Genomic DNA, 9,605 nt, shown 5'->3' on the forward strand with positions numbered 1-9,605 from the left:
AAAAAACATAAGGTTCACATATCATATACAAATTATATTAATATATTTATTTTTTCACATTCATTTTAACATTAACATTTATTATTTGTGGGGCATGATATCTATCCATTTATCTTTATTCTTATTTTACATTAAATAAATATAATTCTGTTTTTAGTTACTCTATCAATTTAATTTTATTCGATTGATTTTTAATTTTATTTATAATATTTTAAATAAAAAAACATGGCGGGGCCATGGGTGCCCTCCCATCTCATGATTTGAACCCATGTTGGATGGGCTAGCCCTACGCCCACCCTCACTCTCACCCATCAAGTGTGCAAAGCACATGATAGATTTCTCTCTCTAACACGTGCATGCACACACTAGAGTGAGATTTTTTTATAAAAAAATTTTGAACGCATTCAATGAGATTGTATTCTGTGGGTCTTATAACACCTACTCATATTGGTTTTAATACCAATTGAGTGTTATAACATCCAACAAATTCCACCAATGTGGAAGCCCTAATACAATTATTAACACACTAACTCCATTATACAAACATTAACCTCCACTAACGCTTAATCATGGACACCACTAACACATGACTTAACAATCTCTCCCTTAAAATGATATTCTACACATAACAATCAATTAATAAAAGTTGACCTTTGGTTGAACTTTATAATCGCAACAACTATTTGTTAGACTTCTCATATGCCAGGTGATCCTATATGAAACTGGAGGAGATGGCATGCAGGGTAGGTGGCGACGCTATTAATCGGAAGAAGACTTTGTGTTGGATCGAAACGTGCTAGAGGGGGGGTGAATAACGCTCGCGGCTATTGTGATTGATTATCAGAATCGTAAAAAAAATGTTCAGAAATTAAAGCAGCGGAAATGAAATAATGAAACACAGACACGAAGGATTTTACTTCGTTCGGAGCCTGTGACGACACCTACTCGAAGGCCCGCGATCCTTGATCGCTTTCGATGGGAAACAACTATAAGCACGATTATTACAAACTAAGTATTACAATAAGTGCGTTAAATAAATCTATACCGACGACGGAAAATGAGATCTCGGAGCTCTGGGTCGTCGGGCACGAGTAGTAGCACTTCGAAACGTCTTTTGGAGCAGCACGTGGTAAGAGAATCACTTGTAATCAGATGTTTTGAGGTGCTGCTCGAAACCCCCTTATAAAGGGTGTTCAAGGCGCCTTGGAAGCCTCCGAAGGTGCCTCCATACTGCCGAGTCACCCGCGTGGATCAAGCTTGAACTGGTCGAAGTTCATCTGCTCAAGACGCCTTATTCCCCATTCAAGGCGCCTTCCAAGGCGCCTTATGACTCCTTCAAGGCGCCTCCCAAGGTGTTTCGCAGCCAGCTCCAGCTTTGCACCCGAGGCGCCTCCAAGCTCCATAGAGGCGCCTCGAACACTGTTCATCCGAGAAAAGACTTCATTATTTTGTACCTGCAAGACATGTTAGTCCCAAACAATATCCTGCAACACAAAGTTAGCACATAAAGCCATGAATAAGGTGACAAAATATTATCGATAGTCATCAGACTATCCGGGTCTGACTTCAGATTTTCGTCTGAAAACCCTAGGTCGACCCGACGCCTACTGTTCCCTCTACGGGGAACGCGTCCTCACCTACTCCACTCAGGAGATTTACCTGCTGTCAGTGCGATCCTCCAGATCGACTAGACTTTTGCTCAGCACTCAACGCTTCTGGACTTTCTGCTGGACATCCGCTTCCCGGCTAGTCCAGTCTTTCACCTGGTTCACGACACCAGGACTTTCCACCTAGGGTTACCACCCCCTAGGACTTTTGCCTGAAGCCATCGACCTGCCAAGACTTTCTGCATAGGGTTACCACCCCCTAGGGTTTTCCCTTTACCTAACCGCAGCTAGGACTTTCCTGAAATACTCAAGCAGACTTGTTAGATCACAAAACACCTTAACTTTGAATCCTTTGCCATTATCAAAACACGAGTTTGATCGTTGGATGCTTCCCGCATCAACAATCTCCCCCTTTTTGATTATGGCAACTCAAATTCAAAGTTAAGTAGACAGATATCAAATAACGAATAGATGAAAACATTTAAAGCAAGCTTAGCAAATTTGCTAAAGTTAAAGCAAGCTTAGCAAATTTGCTAAAGTAAATTCTATAAATTTAAAGTATAGCACCAAGTATAGGCTCCCCCTTAACTGTTACTCCCCCTTTAATATTCATTATTTTAAATTTGAATTTGACTTGAATTTGACAATCAATTATTTGAGTATTTGAATTTTGAATTTGCTACAAGTGTATTTGAATTTTGAATTTGCTACTCTCCCCCCTTTGCCATATATCAAAAATAAGCAAAAATAGTCATTTGATTTTTAAAGAGGGATAACAAGATTTTGAAAACACTTAACAGTTTATAATTTTCATTTCTTACTTTTAGCTAAGTGAAAGGATGATGTTAGCTCTTTGGAAACTTGGTTGAAATTATAAAACTACTAGAAGGTAAAACCTTTTGACAGTTTTTGAAAAGCTAGTAAAACTATACATAGAGGAGTACTTGTTTAGATTTTGAAAATTTATTGGAGAAAATATTTTTAAAGTCGCTTTTTAATTTTTGACAGCAATGAGTTAAATTTTGCAAGACTATGCTTTACTTAGGAAAGCAAGAATTTACAAAGTTAGATTTTCAAAGTGAGCTAAGTTTTAAAGTTTTAAAAATAAAGATTGGAACTTAGCTAAGCTATTTGCAAGTATTGGATTTTGAAAGCTATAGCTTAGGTTAAAAAAAACTTAGCATAATTTTAAACAATATTAAATTTTAGGACAAGGAGGGAGTAGAGTAGCTAAAAATTTAGTTTAGGTTATTTATTCAAAGTCAGTTGGTCCTTAAGTCCAAGCATGAGTTAAGTTCAATAGATTGACTTTAAGAGGTATCAGAACCCTAAAGATCAAACATGCTTAACCAGAAAACTGAGAATCCTTTACCAACTGTCTAACTTTTAGCTACTTGTTGATTACCTACAGGGCAACAACTTTCATATGGTTAGTCAAGTTAAGTCAATTAAGTCCAGTTAGATTTGACTAGAGCTGAAAAACTTGACTTGATTGATGTATATTGCGTGTTTAACGCCCAGATTCATATTGATGCACAGATATAAACATTCTTGAGTCCAGGCTGTACCCTATGCATCTCACATCGTTCTATGTCTTTCAAACACAATCAAGGTATACCTAGGTGTTTGTGAGATGCTCTGGCTTAAGTCTAGGGGAACATGATTTCTAGGGGGAAAGTCTAAGTTAAGTCTAACTTTTTGAAACTTCTAAGAAAAGGGATTTTAAAATCATTATTTTTCCTGTATTTTTAAAACCAATTTAAAAGTTGTTTTGAAATTATACTCACACTTTTGAAAAAAAATAACACATAAGTACTCAATTAAATATAAGGCAGCTAAATATCAGATAACCAACTCCAAGATACAATCCAAAAGATGAGTAAGATAGGCAGATCCAAGAAGTGAATGACATGTCCAGACAGTCTAAAAGATGGAATCAAGCCGGTGGATCGTCAGCTGGAGGATCGGCTAGAGGCTGCTCGGGTGGCGGCTGAGGCTGTCCCTGACGTCGAATCTCGCCTCGGAGAGATGCGAAACCAGCAGTCATCTCGGATCGCATAGATCGAAGGAAGCGATGGCTATCTAGCACAGCTTGTCGCGTCTAAGTGGACTGGATCTCAAGTCGAGTGAGCCTGTCCTCGACAGAGAGTGGTGCCGAAGATGAAGGCCCGGCTGATGTGGAGGGTCCGGCAGAGGTGGAAGGATCTGTGAAAAAGTCCTCTGCTAGGAAATCGGGTCACTCCTCATCCGCATCTGGTACGTCCTCGGCCTCTGGAGCACCAGGGGCAGCAACTGGTGGTGGTCGGCCCTTCCAGGCCAGAATCCCCTCGGCAATGACCTCTGCCCCCACTAATCTAAGGCTACGCTAACCGAACTCATCATAAATGGTAAGCGGGATAAGTACCCCTCTAGTGATGTCCATCCTAGAGCTGGAGAATATCTGGGTCAGGATATGGCAGTAAGACATATGAACCACTCCAGATGTAACTGTACTAGATGCAAGAACAATATTATGAAACATATGGAGGGCTATGTCTATATCTAGGCGCTGGCTGAGGGCGTACAGAAAGAACGAGTGGGACGGTCGCATCTTCGAGACGTCTCGAGATGAGATGGGTAGTATGCAAGCTGTCAGGACTCTGTACATAACATAATTCTGAACACGAAGAAGAGTGGATCTGAACTCGGTCAGGCCCAGGGGTCTCTCTTCCCCAAAGAAATGCATGTAGATGTCATCTAAGGTAATGTGGGAATAGGGATCACCAAAGGGTAGGTTCCTACTCGGGTAACATAAGAATGTACACTGGGACTCCCTAAGCTCTAGGCTAGTGCGAAGTAGGGAGAGAGTAAGCTGAAAGTCAGTACCACCAACTCTAGTGGAATAGGTACTATCATCAACCTTTTCAAGGTTGTGATAGAACTGGGCACACAGATCTTGGTTGACTGTAGTGGTACAGTCAACCAGTTTATCTAGATGATAATAATTTATCATCTGGATTGTGGGTTGACAGTATTGGGACAAAAATTCCCGACCAATATATCTAGGTTTAATAAACCCAAAGGTGAACCTAGTGAAATCTATCCTATGCTGTTCCGAGGGAAATCTAGGGTCCGTGGAAGGGGCCCTAGCTGGTGTGGAATCCACAATACGACGCTTCCTATTGTTGACATTATGCAAGAAAAAATTGCAAAACTAGCAAAGAATTTAGGAAATAGATGATTGAGAAGAGTTTAGATTATACCTCGGAGGCATAGCTAGGATTGAAGGGGGAAGAGTGTTGGTTGCTACTCGGAAAACCTATAAGCTCCACTGTACAAAAATTTTGTACAAAGGTCTGAACCTTTTCCTAGCTACCATGTACTCTTTTAAATTAAATTTTGGATCGCCTGCGGAACTTAACACGTTTGATCCAAAACTTAATCTATTTGTTCTTTTAGGTTTTGACTTGGATCTCCTGCGGAACTTTACACGTTCGACCCAAGTCTCCTTAAGTTATTAATTCTATTAAATATTAATTTCCATAATTGGTTCCCAGTACTGACGTGGCGAGGCACATGGTCTTCTTGGATATGGGAGCAACCACCACCGACTAGACAAAACCTTTCATAGAAAGCTAATATTTAATTTCCTAAAATAACTTTAGGTTAACCAAAAAGAACAATCAAATCACAAGGAAAAGAAAAAAAATAAAAGAACACAGCATCGAAAAAACATATTCGAAATTCTAGAACGTAAGCCTCTTGTATTTGGTATTATTTCCATAAATAACTAGCATGATGCGGAAATAAAAATTACTAGTTATACCTTGTAGAAAAACCTCTTGATCTTCTACCGTATTCCTCTTCTAACCTCGGACGTTGTGTGGGCAACGATCTACCGAGATGAGAAACCACCAACCACCTTCTTCTCCTCCAAGCAAGGTTCGGCCACAAAGGAAAACTTCACCAAGGAGAAAAACCAAAATACTAACCAAGCTCCAAGAGATGCTAGCTTTCTCTCCTTCTTCTTCTTCTTCTCCAAGTAGTATCCGGCCACCACAAGAGCTCCAAGGGAGAGAGAGAGGTTCGGCCACCACAAGAGGAAGAGAGGGAGAGGATGGCCGGCCACACCAAGGAACAAAAGAGGGAGAGAAATAATAGATATTGTGTCTCATGAAGGCACCCTCACCCCTTCTTTTATATTCCTTGGCCTAGGCAAATTAGGAAATTTAATTACAATAAAATTTCCTCAATTTCCTTGACATGATTTAATTGAGAAAAATAAAATAAAATTTCCCAATTAAATCTACATTGGCCGGCCACATCATTGGAGAACAAATTGGACAAGTTTCAATCAACAATTAAAACTTCCTAATTTGTTTCTAGAAATTTTAAAATTAAAATTTCTCTTTAAAAATCTCTACATGGTTAATAAAAGAAATTTTCTATAATTTTAATTTTACAACATGTGAATAATTTTTAAAGAGAAAATAAAATATCTCACCAATCTACAAATAAGGAAAGAGATCTAATCTCTTTCTTTAATCTTTTGTAAATTTTACAAGAGAGATAATTTAATTTAAATTCTCTTTAATAAATTATTTCTTCCACATAATAAAAATTAAAATTAAAATTCTTTTTAATTTATTTTGGCCGGCCCTACTAGCTTGGGTTCAAGCTAGGGCCGGCCACCCAATATTATACCTAGGCCAGCCCTAGCTTGGTTCCCAAGCTAGCTTGGCCGGCCCCTATTGGGTGGGTATAGAAGATGGGTATAGGTGGGTATAGAACTCTATAAATAAGAGGCTACGATAGGGACCGAGAGGAGGAATTGGTTTTGGTCTCCCGATAAAATTAAGCATCCCGTGTTCGCCCCGAACACACAACTTAATTTTATCAATGATAATTCATTCCACTAGAGAACTATCATTGAACTACCGCACCAATCCCAAATTACATTTTTGGGCTCCTTCTTATTATGAGTGTGTTAGTCTCCCTGTGTTTAAGATATCGAATGTCCACTAATTAAGTGAGTTACTGACAACTCATTTAATTAATATCTAAGTCCAAGATTAGTACCACTCAACCTTATCGTCATGTCGGACTAAGTCCACCTGTAGGGTTTAACATGACAATCCTTATGAGCTCCTCTTGGGGACATTATCAACCTAGTATCTCTAGGACACAGTTTCCTTCTATAATCAACAACACACACTATAAGTGATATCATTTCCCAACTTATCGGGCTTATTGATTTATCGAACTAAATCTCACCCATTGATAAATTAAAGAAATAAATATCAAATATATGTGCTTGTTATTATATCAGGATTAAGAGCACACACTTCCATAATAACCGAGGTCTTTGTTTCTTTATAAAGTCAGTATAAAAGAAACAACCTCAAATGGTCCTACTCAATATACTCTAAGTGTACTAGTGTAATTATACAGTCAAGATAAATTGATACCTAATTACACTACGACCTTCTAATGGTTTGTTCCTTTCCATTTTGGTCGTGAGCTACTGTTTATAATTTATAAGGTACTGACAACATCATCTTCTGCATGTGACACCACATACTATGTTATCTACAGTATAAATTAATTGAACAACTACAACTAAATGTAGACAATTTGACCAAATGTGATTCTTTATTCATAATGAATGTTTACAAAGCTTAGGCTTTCAGTATACACTCCAACAATCTCCCACTTATACTAATGACTATGCTGCCATATCTTCTACCATACATCCGATTCTCATTCCCTCCACATGCCGATCAAAAGCTTTCGCCGGAAGGACCTTAGTGAAAGGATCTGCCAGGTTATCTGCTGATGCAATCTTGGAGATATCTCGTATCAGGTGGTACTTGCGCTCTATATGTTTACTTGCCTTATGAGCTCGTGGTTCCTTCGAGTTTGCAACTGCACCGCTATTATCATAATAAATTGTGATAATTTTGGGCAAACCAGGAATCACATCTAAGTCCATTAGAAAGTTCCTGAGCCATACTGCTTCTTTAGCTGCCTAGCGACTGCTACATACTCAGCTTCCATGGTTGAGTCCGAGATACTCCTCCATGAAATGGCTCCACCTCCTAAAGTAAACACATAGCCTGATGTAGACTTACTATTGTCCCTATCTGATTGGAAATCTGAATCCGTGTAACCCACAGGAAGCAAATCGTCTGCTTGGTAAATTAGCATATAATCTCTAGTCCTTCTCAGGTACTTTAATATATACTTTACCGCAGTCCAATGTCCTTGTCCAGGGTTACTCTGATATCTGCTGACCATGCCCACGGCAAAACAAATATCAGGTCTCGTACATAGCATTGCATACATAAGGCTTCCTACAGCCGAAGCATAAGGAACTGCTTTCATGTCTTCTATCTCCTTTGATGTCTTCGGAGACATCTCTTTAGATAGAGCTATTCCATGCCTAAAAGGTAAGAAACCTTTCTTGGAATCCTGCATACTAAAACGAGCAAGGATTGTATCTATATATGAAGCTTGGGACAGACACAACATTCTTTTCTTGCGATCCCTTATCACTTTGATCCCAAGAATGTGTGCACACTCTCCTAAGTCCTTCATATCAAATTGTTTGGACAACCATACCCTTACGTCTGATAATACCTTGACATTGTTGCCAATTAACAAAATATCATCTACGTATAGTACAAGAAATACCACCACGTTTTTGTTACACTTCTTGTATACACAAGACTCATCCGGACACTGAATAAATCCATACGACTGGATTACTTCATTAAACCGGATGTTCCAAAATCTTGAAGCTTGCTTCAGTCCATAAATGGACCGATTGAGCTTACACACTAGATGCTCTTTGCCCTTTTCAATGAACCCTTCTGGTTGCTTCATATGGATGTTCTCTTCAAGACTTCCATTAAGGAAAGCTATCTTGACATCCATTTGCCAAATCTCATAATCCATATGAGCAGCAATGGATAAGAGTATCCGGATAGACTTAAGCATGGCCACTGGTGAAAAAGTCTCCTCATAATCGATTCCCTCTTTCTGAGTGTGCCCTTTCGCAACAAGCCTAGCTTTGAAGGTTTCTACCTTCCCGTCTATCCCTCTTTTCCTTTTGTAGATCCACTTGCATCCAACGGCTTTTACACCATCAGGTGGTTCTACAAGCTCCGGACCTTATTAGAGTACATAGACTCTATTTCGAATTCATTGCCTTTTGCCAAGATCCGATCTATATCTTAGAGTGCTTCATCATATGTTCGTGGATCAGTTCATGTTTACCCGAGATCAAGTCCAAGACTCTCCCAAAACATGAATCTTTCAGTTGCTTACAACCCTCCCACTACGACGAGGCAATCGTCTGTGGTTGTGTATCATGTGTAACACGTGTTGCAGTCTCTTGTGGTACTTCATCTTGTACTGTTGGTACTGAAGTAGACATGTCCTCTAAGTTCTTCTAGAACAACTTTACTACTGGGCTTGTGATCCATTATATAGTCTTCTTCTAAAAACTGGGCATTGGTGCTAACAATGACCTTCTGGTCTTTAGGACTATAAAATAAACCACCTTTCGTTCCTTTGGGATATCCTACAAATACGCGAACTTCTGTACGAGATTCTAACTTATCAGCATCTGGTTTCAGCACATGTGCTGGACTACCCCAAATCCGAATATATCTTAGACTGGGCTTTCGCCCATTCCACAATTCTATGGGAGTAGAAGAAACTGATTTAGAAGGTACTAAGTTCAGAACGTATACTGCTGTTTCCAGAGCATATCCCCAAAACGAATTTGGTAATTCTGAATAAGTCATCATTGATCTAACCATCTCCATAAGAGTCCTATTCCTTCGTTCGGCTACACCATTCTGTTGGGGTGTTCCAGGTGCAGACAATTGGGATTGAATCCTGGCCTCTGATAAGTAATTCCTAAACTCTCCTAAGAGGTATTCGCCACCACGATCTGACCGTAGTGTCTTGATACTTTTACCTAGTCATTTTTCCACATCAGCCTTGTATTCT

Source organism: Zingiber officinale, chromosome 3A, assembly GCF_018446385.1.
Source record: "Zingiber officinale cultivar Zhangliang chromosome 3A, Zo_v1.1, whole genome shotgun sequence".
NCBI lineage: Eukaryota > Viridiplantae > Streptophyta > Magnoliopsida > Zingiberales > Zingiberaceae > Zingiber > Zingiber officinale.